General features: G+C 43.5%; 1 protein-coding gene across 6 annotated transcripts in view; it reads right to left on the bottom strand.

The window, feature by feature from the left end:
• CADM1 (cell adhesion molecule 1) overlaps nucleotides 1–12,935 on the bottom strand; it is a 752,856-nt gene that overhangs the window by 360,884 nt on the left and 379,037 nt on the right. The window lies entirely within an intron of this gene.

Here is a 12,935-nt window from a genome sequence, read left to right as displayed (position 1 = left end):
TGTTCACGCACGTATTGAAAACAATGACGACGCTTTTTTTTCTCCGTTCCCCAGCCCAGCATTTTCCCCTTCCCTCATTTCACAAGACAGATTGTAACGGAGTGCATTATGCTACAATCTAGAGTTTGCAAAGGAAAACAATTTAATTCAACTACACAGTACGATTTCTTCCTTTTTTTTTTTTTCACCCACCACTTTCTATAGAAGTTTTTCCCCCTAATCTAGCAAATGGATTTTCAGACTGCTGTTCCCTGACTCATGATTAACAAATGTAAATTGAAGCCATCACCAACATGATTGCTCCTACTGCAGTTCTTAACAGATTTCACTCCCCTCTTCCTGCACTTAAGCTACTTCCAAATGTAAAACCTTCTTTAAAAAATAAAAATAAAGAAAATAAAAAGCCCCCCCCACCCATTCCCTCCCAACCTGTACTCGTAGACTTCAAACAACAGAGAAAATGACTCCAGAAAAAAAAACAAAAACCAAAAAACACTTGAGCCTGTATCCAACAGCTTTGATCTCACACAAATCAAAGCATTATTTTTCTAACCTGCACAGAATAGTATGGAGCTAATACCTAACCTTCAAGCGTCGGGGGAAAAAAAAAGGTATTGGGTTTTCTAAAGAGTTACTGCTTGGCTACAGCAAAATGCTTAAAAAAAAATTAACTGTACAAGTATTATAAAATGAGGGCGTTAGTAACTGCTGAGTTCTGATTCCATGTCTGTTCCTAATGCTCTTTGGTACTGAATTCTATTTACAAAAACTTCACTCCTTTTCTGTTATATTATGTCTTGCACTAAATGGACAATTGGATAGGTGAGGTTGGAAAGCATTGTGTCAATGGAAAGAAAGATGCAGCATCATGGCCCATGCCAATCTGTAGATTTCTTTGGCCAACTAAACTATCAAGACCTGACTTGATCTCTGGATTTACTTTTTTTTTTCTCCCTACTAATAATTCTGCATTTGTCCCAGGCTTTCTTGATTTTTGTCAACATATCTCCACTTTCACCTTTGGGAAGCTATTCTGGATCAGGATTGCATTTCTTGGTTCTTTTGTATATGAAAAGGGCCAGGAACAGTACAGTAGACTCTGTTAAAGCAACCAGAAACTATATTTATCCGGCATCTACCAATCCCCATGGGTGCCGGTTAACTGAGAGTCTACTGTATTTCCAGAGGAAGGGTCAGCCCCTCACTCCACCTTGTAGAGCTTGCAAAGTACTTTAGGTCTGTAAGCTAATTTTACAAGGGAAATGCCTTATATAAACTTCTTACCTAGTTAGGACCATGGGAACACAGATACCTATAGAGTCTGCGGGTGTGGACACAAGGATTAGAAAAATTTCCCTTATATAATTTGAATTGGATATTGCAAGCTTAAGGTATATAGAATATGGGAGATGATGGTGTATTTGTGATATAAAATTCAATAAGAGTAGAGCTGCTTGATACGCTCTAATTATTAATTGGATGTAGAGGTCAGAAAAGGGACACCCAAATTTGGATGTTCAGTACCTGCAGTGTATTTCATTAAAAAGTTAATTGAACATGGAGCCTTTTGTAAATACAAATAGGGCTGCCAGTACAGTACTGGTTCAGCGAATGGCCACAAAGATGGTCTGGGGGCTCAAGGATCTCACGTATGAAGAAAGACTGAATAAACTGAGGCTGTACTCACTTGAGGAACGAAGAGAGAGGGGTGATATGATTGAAATGTTTAAGTACATCACGGGCCGAATCGAGTTGGAAGAAGATATCTTCTACTTCATGGGACCCTCGACCACCAGGGGGCATCCGCTAAAAATCAGGGGAGGGAAGTTCCATAGCGACTCCAGAAAATACTTATTCACTGAAAGAGTGGTGGATCATTGGAACAAACTCCCACTGCAGGTGATTGAGGCCAACAGCGTGTCGGACTTTAAGAGAAGGTGGGATATTCACAAGGGATCCCTGGGGGAGTGAAATCAGAGGGCGGGTATTTGGAGTGGGCAGACTTGGTGGGCTATAGCCCTTTTCTGCCGTCTTTTTCTATGTTTCTATGTTTCTCTATGTTTCTACTGTACATTACTGCCCCCCAGACTCACGGTTCCAAGTTCACGGACCCAGTCATTCGTGTTTTTTTGCAGCCGCCTATTCTGCGACCCGGGACCCCATGCTGTGCGCATCCTCCCCCCCTCCCCCCCTCGCCGATCCTACTGCACCAATTCAAACTGCCCCATCTGCTAAAACAATGCAGGGAGTGAAGAAAGAGAGGGAGAGGGGGTTGTTGTTAGGAGTACCTCCGGCGAGATCCCCCCTCAAAAAAAGCAACAAAGTGGCCTCTCCTGCCTCCGATCCCTGCATCCAATATTTGCGTTTTTCTGAAACTTGCGGTGCTCCTGGAATGTAACCCCCGCGAATTTCGGGGTACTGTATATATATTTTGCAGTAGTCATAACAGAAATAGAGATTTGGGAAAGAAAACACATACCTCCCCCAAAATAGAGCTGCATCATTCAAGAGTTCTGCGCGTCTAAGGGCTCCTTTTACTAAGCTGCGATTGCGTTTTTAGCATGCACAGAATATTAGCATGCACAAACCCCCACGTAGGGGAGGAAAACACATTCCCCCAAAAAATAGAGCAGCATCACTCAAGAGTTCTGCGCGTCTAAGGGCTCCTTTTACTAAGCTGCGATAGCGTTTTTAGCGCGCACAAAATATTAGCGTGCGCAAACCCCCGCGTAGGGGAGGAAAACACATACCCCCCAAAAATAGAGCAGCATCACTCAAGAGTTCTGCGCGTCTAAGGGCTCCTTTTACTAAGCTGCGATAGCGTTTTTAGCACGCACAGAATATTAGCGCGCGCAAACCCCCGCATAGGGGAGGAACCCCCCCCCAAAAATAGAGCAGCATCACTCAAGAATTCTGCGCATCTAAGGGCTCCTTTTACTAAGCTGCGATAGCGTTTTTAGCGCACACAGAATATTAGCGCGCGCAAACCCCCGCATAGGGGAGGAAACCCCCCCCAAAATAGAGCAGCATCACTCAAGAGTTCTGCGCATCTAAGGGCTCCTTTTACTAAGCTGCGATAGCGTTTTTAGCGCGCACAAAATATTAGCGTGCGCAAACCCCCGCATAGGGGAGGAAAACACATACCCCCAAAAAATAGAGCAGCATCACTCAAGAGTTCTGCGCGTCTAAGGGCTCCTTTTACTAAGCTGCGATAACGCTTTTAGCGCACGCAGAATATTAGCGTGCGCAAACCCCTGCGCTATACGGAAAAACTAACGCCAGCTCAATCCTGGCATTAGCATCTAGTGCACGCGGCAGTTCTGCGGCACACTAAGGCCCTGATTCTCCAAAAGTGCGTCTCGATTTTAGGCAGCTGTAGGCGTCCTACAGCTGTCTAATCAGCCAATCGGGATGCACGTTTTTAAAAAAAAAATGCTCCTCAGGCAGGCCGCCTGTATTGAAGGCGAGGCCCGCAAGACACCGAGGCCCTGATTCTGTATAGGACGCCCGGGAGAGGCGTCCTATTCAGAATCGGCCTATACTAAACCCCGATTCTGTAACCGGTGTCCACGGTTAGAGTATCGGGTTAAATTAGACGCGGCCGCTATACTTATGGCAGCAAGGGATCTCCCTGCTGCTATATGTATAGCAGCCGCGGTTGCGGCCGCCTGTCCCATCACCGACAGGAGGATGCCTAACTCCTCCTGTCGGAAACCCGGACCCCCCTCCCCAAACTCGTAATCGCCGACAGGAGGATGCCCAACTCCTCCTGTCGGAACCCCGGAACCCCCTCCCCCCCCAAACTCGTAATCGCCGACAGGAGGATGCCCAACTCCTCCTGTCGGCGATTACGAGTTTGGGGGGGGGGGGGTTCCGACAGGAGGAGTTGGGCATCCTCCTGTCGGCGATTACGAGTTTGGGGGGGGAGGGGGGTCCGGGGTTCCGACAGGAGGAGTTAGGCATCCTCCTGTCGGTGATGGGACAGGCGGCCGCGGCCGCTATACTTATTGCAGCAGGGAGATCCCTTGCCGCGATCAGTACAGCGGCCGCGTCTACTTACAATGTAGACCAGCATTTTGCTGACCTACATTTTAAGCATCTCTTCCTCTACTAGGGAGACGCGTAGGGCCGCCTAAGTTCGCCTAAGGCCTGTAGGCGAGCTTAGGCATCTTGCGGGTCTCCCTAGGCTCCCGGAGGCGCCTTCAGGCCTGCCTGGGGAGCATTTTTTAAAAAAAACGTGCATCCCGATTGGCTGATTAGACAGCTGTAGGACGCCTACAGTTGCCTAAAATCGGGACGCACTTTTGGATAATCAGGGCCTAAGTGCGCGCTATAACCGCTATTGCAGCTTAGTAAAAGGAGCCCTAAGCAATAGATCTTACAAAACTGCATGCTCGCAAGCAACAAATTAGGGATTCATCTTCCAAACCTCTTGCCATTGAAGGCCATTGCTATCACCAGAGAGGTAAGCACAATTCCCTCTCCAAGTCCTCCTTTCAAACCTAGGTCTATTTGAAAAGTTAGCCCATAATTACACAGTAGTACTCAATGCAGATCTAACTGCTGAGGACACTAGTTATCCTTACATAACCCCTCCTCTCCTTTACAAACCATGCTAGCAGCTGCCACTGTGGCAACTGCCCTGAAGCTCATAGGGATTTAAAGGGCTCTGTGGCTTTTGCCATGTGGCATCTGCTAACATGGCTTTACAAAAGAGGGGGATAATGATTCACATGGATAAGTGACTTATACATTCTAAAATCGACTCCTAAATGTTATCCTAGTGAGGAAAATCAATAAAATTACTTTGCGGTAAGAAAACCTTTCCTGAAATTAATATAATTTTAACATGTGAATATGATAGTATGAAAGGTCTTTTTTTATGATTTAAAAATGCTCAGAAGAATATGTAAATTTCTGAAACTTGATCATCTGTTGAAAATTATGCAAGCTTTGATATAATCCCATTTGGATTACGTAAATGTTACGCTTTTGGGGTGGATGGATAGACAACTCCATATGCTACAAGTTTTGCAGAATGTAGCTGTGAAAATGATGGAAGGGAACAAGGGTGGAGCATGTTACACCACTTTTAATTAGAGCTCATTGGTTGCCATTAAGGGCAAGAATTGAGTTTAAGGTTTTAATATTTGTTTTTAAAATTTTATATGTCAAAATTTTGTGGGTTTTGCACTCTGAGACAAAGTTTAAGGTCAAGGTTTGAAATTAGATTGAATGTTCCAATTTAATCCGAGATCCATTTATAGTTTACAAGGCATAAAGCTATTATGGGCCAGGTTCCTCTTTTGTGAAATGTACTGCTGCCTAGGCAACTTAGAATATCATATGTTGTTTAGACAACAACTGAAAACATGGCTGTTCATTTGGAATAGCATGGAAAAGGTAGAGGCCTGTGGTGGTTTAAAACGTGGGCCGACAAGCAAATAGGGAGTCAGCACCAAGCTGGGCAAAGGAAAAGGAGGGAGAACCAGGGGGAAGGAGGGGAAGTGTGGAAGGAATAAGCATCATGAGGAAGGAAGAAAGAAAAGGAGAGAGGGATAAGAGGATAGGAAAGGTCAGGTGGAGAGGACTAACCAATGGGAAAGGGTGGAGCTCAGCAGTAGCGGCGTAATTCGAGTCCTGGCACATCAGTCTCGGTGCCATTTTTGAGGCTGATCAGGACAGCACAAATACCCCTCCCTCCCACCCCTTCAGAGATAGTGTTTAGGGTAGAGAGTTGGGCCTTGAAAAGAAGGGCCTTGCATGTCAGAGCAGGCATAGTAGGGAGGCAGACAGACAAGCACAGATCAAATGGAAACCGTCAGAAGTGGATGTGCTGTCCTGTGCAAATGAGGGGGTGAGGGTGCAAACTAGGTGAGCCTGGCACAGCCATCTAGGGGGGAGGGGCCAAGGGTAACCAGCTTATATGGCAATATCCCACCAAGTATGGATGGCCATCAGCAGAATGTATCAGTAGTGATGCAAAATACTGATGGACCCCTCCTTGGTCGAGCAATGAGATGTCAAACCTACTTTCATAGATAGTGCAGACAGATTTAAGGTTAGGGTTGCTTTCTGTTACGTTATGTTGTAGAAACAGTTAAGCACCTGTTGTAATATTGCTGTGGCCTTTCAATAAAATTCCCATTTGTGGAAGAAAACGAGGAGTGGTATTCATTTCGAGTGAACAGGGAGGGCAAATGGGGGTTGGTGGGGAGGACGTATGGGAGAGTCAGGTCACTGATGCAGGATTGCTGCCCACCCAATTTGAGCCCAACAGTATTTCCTGTACTTTTCAACCTGCAAGGACAGCAAGAAAACCCCAAATTCTCAGGTACTTCCTGTGTCATTAATAATCTTCACTAGGCACCTCCTTAAGAAAAATTGCCCGAAATAAAATTTTTTTAAAAATCCACAAACATGGGGAAACGTGTTGCAGTTGATCCAGGTGTTTCCTCTCTTCTGCAGCATCTGTCTGCACAAATAGTTTACACAGATTGTTCTTTTTGGATTATTTCAGCCACGAGATATGAAAATGTACTGACTTTTTTCTTTGGAGAAGAAGCAACAATGTCATACACTAAGCTAATTACGTTACATGAAACCAACTTCCAGCGAGTTGCATTGGCTACGTCAGAAACGCACACACAACTTGCCCCTGGCTAAGCATCCAAAAGAGATCATTAGCTCTCCAGACATCTATTTCACCTCCAAAGCGAGAAGTGCACAAATAGGGCCTGAGATACCAATCCAGTGAACGCTCATCTAAATTTAATTGGGTCTTCATTTGCTAAAGTAAACATAACACATAGGAGATCAAGCAGAAGGCAGTAAATATTCCATCTCTTCAGATGGTAGCTAGGGCTCTAACAGAGTGTGCTCTAATTATCTTAAAAGATAACTCTACTTACCATCTAGGGCAACACTTCAGAAATCCACATGATGGAAGAACACATACCACAATAACTCACATTTGAGATGATGTTTAGTAAAGTAATATATTTGAAATGGTTTCCCTTATTTTCCTGGTAGCAGCCCTGCTAGCAACCCTGCCACATGATAGGTGCGTTTGCAAATTCAGAACCCAACCGGGACAGGCAAACCACTCAATTTTCTCAAGAAATAAGCATCAACAGTCATTCAGAAACCTATGTAAAAGTCTAGAAAAACTTCCATATAAATGTAACATGCTGTTGCCACCACCTCCCTTCCCCCAAGTTGGCCAGATTTCACAGATGGTGATGGGATTAATGTGATCACAAAAATTAATATGCTCCATACATAGCCCATGACAATAAGGAGTTAATTGGCCAAAGAGATAATGAGGGACATAAGGAATGTAATGCAGAAAGTTATAACTAAGACGACAAACTAGGTTTACAAGAAGTGAGTCCAATAAAGAAAGACAATTAATTTAAAAACCAAGCTGTGTTTAATCCTCATTTATTGATCAACTCTTGTGGTACATAGCTAAAGATCTGACATGGCCATGTTTCAGCAAAAGTTTCCAAGTTTATTCTAGATTTGATATACCGACCATCGCCAAGTATCTGGTCGGTTTACAAAACTAAAATGAAGGTACAATTAATGTCAGGAGTCAAAAAATTCCAAAAAGTGTCACTTCACACTGTCTAGTGTTTAACAAAATACCTGAACAGCCAAACAGAACTATTATACAAATATAGTATGAGACTCCCACAGCATCAATACGATGCAGCAAATAAACCTTTATTCAGTGTATGAATGTTCTGACTAAACTATGTGGACAGATAATATTGGGTAGGGTTACCATATTTTTCTCTGGGAAACCCTGGACATATGACCCCCACCACATTCTGCCCAGTTCTACCTCCAGCCCCGCCCACTTCTAACCCTAAGCCCTCCCCCCCCCCCCCCACAAAGCCTCCTCTCATCTTCTGGACAAGCTCCAGCCACGTCTGGAGGGCCTGGAGCATGCGCGGATGTGACATCATCCACGCATGCTCAGAGGCCCTCCAGATGCGTCCAGAGCTCATTGGGGCTTTCTAAAACCCAGACAATTGTTGGGTTTTGGAAAGTCCATCCGGGAGCCCAGACAATCCTCTAAGAAGAGGACATGTCTGGACTTCCCGGACATCTGATAATTCTAATATTGGACTTGACTTATTACAGTAGTGTAGCCATAAGGGGATCTTGGAGGCCTGCCCCCCCTCCCGCCCACACACACACTTAGGATCAGGCCTCCTTCAAACTGTGACACTAGATGCATGGTTGGTGGGGATGCCTGCTCTCTGACAGTCAAACAGATTCTTGCCAAAACCACACCCATAACTGTTGATGCAATGAGGAAGCCGGCAGAGTGTTCCAGCTGCCAGTGCCGGCACTTTCATGCATAATGAGTTTATGCACTGAACTAAGCATAAGCAGAAATGCTGACATTCAAAGATGGAACAGCCTGCTGGCTTTCTCACTGACCCTGGGCAAATCACTTAATCCTCCATTGATACAGGTACATACTTGAGTACCTAATTCTAAACCGCTTAATGCACCTTGTCCAAGTGGCATCTATAAACCTCATTTCCTTTCCGTGCTCCAGCAGGACATTTCTTCTACTAGTGGAGCTTGAACATTCCTGCCAGCAAAGGTTTAATTTGGGAGTAGGCTTGGGTGGGGGAGAAGGCGGGGAGAAGAGAGCTGACAAGAAATACCCTTTCCCCCCTCCCTAAGTTCACCCTGAGCCCCCTTAAAGAAATGAGTTCTGGCTATGCCTCTGATGTATGATACTACTGGTTTTAAGAAAGATTTGGACAAGTTCCTGGAGGAAAAGTCCATAGTCTGTTATTGAGAAAGATACAGGGGAAGTCACTGCTTGCCCTGTATCGGTAACATGGAATATTGCTACACCTTGGGTTTTGGCCAGGTACTAGTGACATGGATTGGCCACCATGAGAACGAGCTACTGGGATTGATGGACCATTGGTCTAACCCAGTAAGGCTATTCTTATAATCTTATAAAGAAGATTATCAAGATGATTATTTCATATTAAAAATAGCTGAAAATGCTTTGACTAGGTTGAGTAGAGTCAAAGAAGGCAGGAGACAGCAAAACATAAGAACAGCCTTACTGAGTCAGACCAATAGTCCATCAAGCCCAGTAGACCATCTTCATGGTGGCCAATCCAGGTCACTAGCACCTGACAAAAACCCAAATAGTAGGAACATTCCATGCTATCAATCCAGGGGAAGCAGCGACTTCCCCCATGCCTGTCTCAACAACAGACCATGGACCTTTCCTCCAGGAAACTGTCCAACCCCTTCCCATAACCAGCAACGTCAACTACTCTTACCACAATCCCTGGAAACGCGTTCAGGAGCTTAACTATTCCCTGAGTGAAATAAATATTTCCTCCCGTTGGTTTTATAAGTATTTCCCTGTAACTTCTAGTGTCTCCTAGTCTTTGTAATTTTTGACGGAGTAAAAAACTGATCCACTTGTACTCGTTCTATACCATTCAAGATTCTGTAGACTTCAATCATATCTCTCCCTCAGTCATCTCCTTTCCAGGAAGTGATAACATGCAACTTTTAATCTCAAGCTATTGGAATCAATTAGTGACCTTGGGTCCTGAATGCTAAGAAGTATTAATAGAAATAACATCCGAGTACAGTAATTATTTCAGTACACTACCACATAAATGTTTCCATGGACAACAAAGTGATCTTTTCACCCCAGAAACATACCAGATCAAGATATCACCCCCCCCCCTTCATAGGTTCACAGTATAGAGATTTCATCAATTTTCAAGGAAGAGGTTTATAATATTTGAAGAGTAGAGAAAGAATGGGAACATTTTACCAATAGGAGAAGTCAATTAAATGGTTTACATAGTTTAGACAGGTACTTATTTTGTACCTGGAGCAATGAAGTGTTAAGTGAGTTGCCTCAGAGTCACAAGGAGCTGCAGTGGGAGTTAAACTCACAACTACCGATGCAAGGCAAGCAGTAGCTTCCCCCATGTCTCTCTCAATAACAGACTATGGACTTTTCCTCCAGGAACTTCTCCAAACCTTTCTTAAAACCAGCTACGCAATCCACTCTTACCACAACCTCTGGTTACGCGTTCCAGAGCTTAACTATTCTCCGAGTGAAAAAATATTTCCTCTCATTGGTTTTAAAAGTATTTCCCTGTAACTTCATCGAGTGTCCCTGAGCCTTTGCAAAGTTTGTGACAACCTGGAATGTACATATATGTGATAGGTTTGGTTTTTTTTTTCTCTTTTGAAATAGCAATCCTATTGCTGACAGTAGAGGAGTGGGAGAAGGATCCAATAGTAGGTATGGTGAGGAACTTGGGATGGGGCACAAGAGCAGGAGTTAAGCTTTTCTTGGTCAAAAAGTTGACAACCCTATTCTCAAGTGAGCGAGGGAGCAAAGAAGAAGCTTTGTAGGGTGGGAAGTGATCAGTAACCACTGGGGGAGTAAGGGGGCCATGCCTTCATGCCTCCAGTGGTTACCTGGTCAGTTTTGCCACCTTTCTGGCACCTATTCATTATTGAAACAGGTCTTGCCTCGCATGTACAAGTTTTGCCCTGGATGTTTTCTACAATGTTCAATTATTGCAAAAAAAAAAAAAAAAACAAAAAAAAAAAACATCTAAATCATAAGTCCATCCTAATCCCATACAAAACACGCCCCCTCCCCAACACCCCTCAAGATTTAGATGCACTTCAGACAAACAGCACAGAAAACCATCTAAAAATGTGTTTCAAAAATGGAAACTTAGACATTTCAACAAATAAAGCGTTCAAATGCCACTTTATGCCATTTTCTGTTCATTTTTCTCTTTCGAAAATTAGCCCCTTACACACTATACTAAGTGCAGATTCATCATTTTAAACCCATCATCACATATGGGGTCAGAAAAGAACTATTTTCACTGTGTTCCTTTGGATTACCATGCAGAAAGTGGCAGCTGTCAGGCAATCATAAGATGTTTGGACACAAAAGATGCCTGGTCTTCTTTCAGTCTAATCAACTCTATAATACCGTAATCAACTATGAAACAATGTCGCCATTAGCCAACCTTACAATAATACAACCAGCTATGTAACAATGTAGCTCCAAATTGGGACAAGGTCAATCTCACTACAGCAATCTGTAAACACATATGGAAATGCTTTGTAACTAATAAAAGGCTATTGATACAAACTCTGGTCATCAAATACAGAGATTTGCAAAAAAAATACCAATCAAAACTCTGAGATCTTAATGCAAATGCATTTCAGGCAGGTTCAAGTTGACTGTGGGCAATCAGCAAGTGAGAATATCTAAAGTGAATTAACACATCAGCAAAGAATACCACTCTCTTGGTTAATTTTAAAACCTGAAACATTTCACTTTTTTCCTCTTTTACATTTATGTCCATAAATTTTCCACTGAACTTGTCTTTGAAAGATTTTCAAACTTTGCTCTGGTGTCAGCCATTTTGTTTCTGTATATGAAACCGTGGCGACAGATTACTGAATATTATGTTTGGACCAAAAGCTTCTCTACAATTTTAAGAACTTTTGAAGAAAAGCAAGGAAGTCTTTAGGGGTTAATCCTATTACTGTGCGCCTGTATATAGGCACTAGTGCTGCCCGATTCAGGGGGAAATGTTTCTATTCGGTTCGCCCTGTTGAATCAATTTCAATGACACGGCTTTTTAATTTCAAACATTTTATTTAACCAAGGCAATATGTCAAAAATAGAAACATCTAATCCATAACATAGCTTTAAAATTAGTTAGAAACCTGGGGTGGTGCCAGCACATATCTCTCCTGCTGCCGCTCCTAGTGTCTTCTCTCCACTGCCGCTCGCCCTCAGTGACAACTTCCTGTTTCCGCTGGGGCGGCCGTAATGGAAAGAAGACGCCCGGACTAGCGGCAGGGTAGCTCTGTGAATCGCATTCGCTACCGCTGCTCGGCAACAACCTTTGCATCGAATTCAAAGTAGATGCGGGGGCGGAGTGGGGTGGGGGATTAAATTAACGCTGTTGGGGGACGAAAGGTGACATTATCGATTCCAGGAAGGAGTGTGCTAAAAGAGAAGAAGCCAAGGAGATGTGGGCTCACCTTGCTGCCAATTTGCTCACACAGGCCTGCTCAGGCATTCCCTTTGCCGAAGTCCTTTCTTCTGATGTACCTTCCTGGTCTTAAAGTGTATAAGTTTGGGGGCTGATATTGAAAGCTACTGCCCAGTTTAAATCCCTTGGTCAGAGCTAGCCGCTTTCAGTGGCATTTAACTAAATCCCGTTGAAATTTACAGGTAGCTTCTATCTCCTATTTGGTAAGGTTAGGACCACTCCAGTGGTGGAGTCAGCACTTGGCCAGTCACATGCTAATAATTCAGCCCTAACAGGCCAGGTTTAGTGCCTAAATAGGACCACATAAAAGTCTGTCTTATTTTTATACCCTGGCACTGAATATAGACTTAAATGGCTATGTTTTAAACAGCTTAAAAATAACCAGAAATTCAAAATCAAAGCCCACACAGATCCTGGCTTTGAATATCCAGAAGAATTCCATTGGCAGTGAATAAAAGGGCCTCTTATTTTATCAGTTTATAATTGGAAAGTGTTTGGTTGAATATTTCCTGGTTGTTGTTTAAATCACCAATAAATATATTTTCCATAAAGAAAAAAAGAAAAGAAAAAAAAAAAAAGAAAGAGTAGAGCTTAGGTAGATGCGGGGGCGTATACGCACTTATTCGGAAGATTTAGGAGAATACACGGTATCTAAATGTAGGCACTACATTATAGAATTGCCCTGTTAGTGTTTAACAAAGATTTATTTAATTATGGGGTCCTTTTATCAAGCCGCGCTAGCGGGGTTAGCGCGTCGGACATTTCATCACGCGCTAACCCCCCCCTCCCGCGGCCGACTAAAAAACTAACGCCTGCTCAATGCAGGCGTTA

This window comes from Geotrypetes seraphini, chromosome 13 (assembly GCF_902459505.1).
Source record: "Geotrypetes seraphini chromosome 13, aGeoSer1.1, whole genome shotgun sequence".
NCBI lineage: Eukaryota > Metazoa > Chordata > Amphibia > Gymnophiona > Dermophiidae > Geotrypetes > Geotrypetes seraphini.
This window is presented reverse-complemented; position numbering and strand designations above follow the sequence as displayed.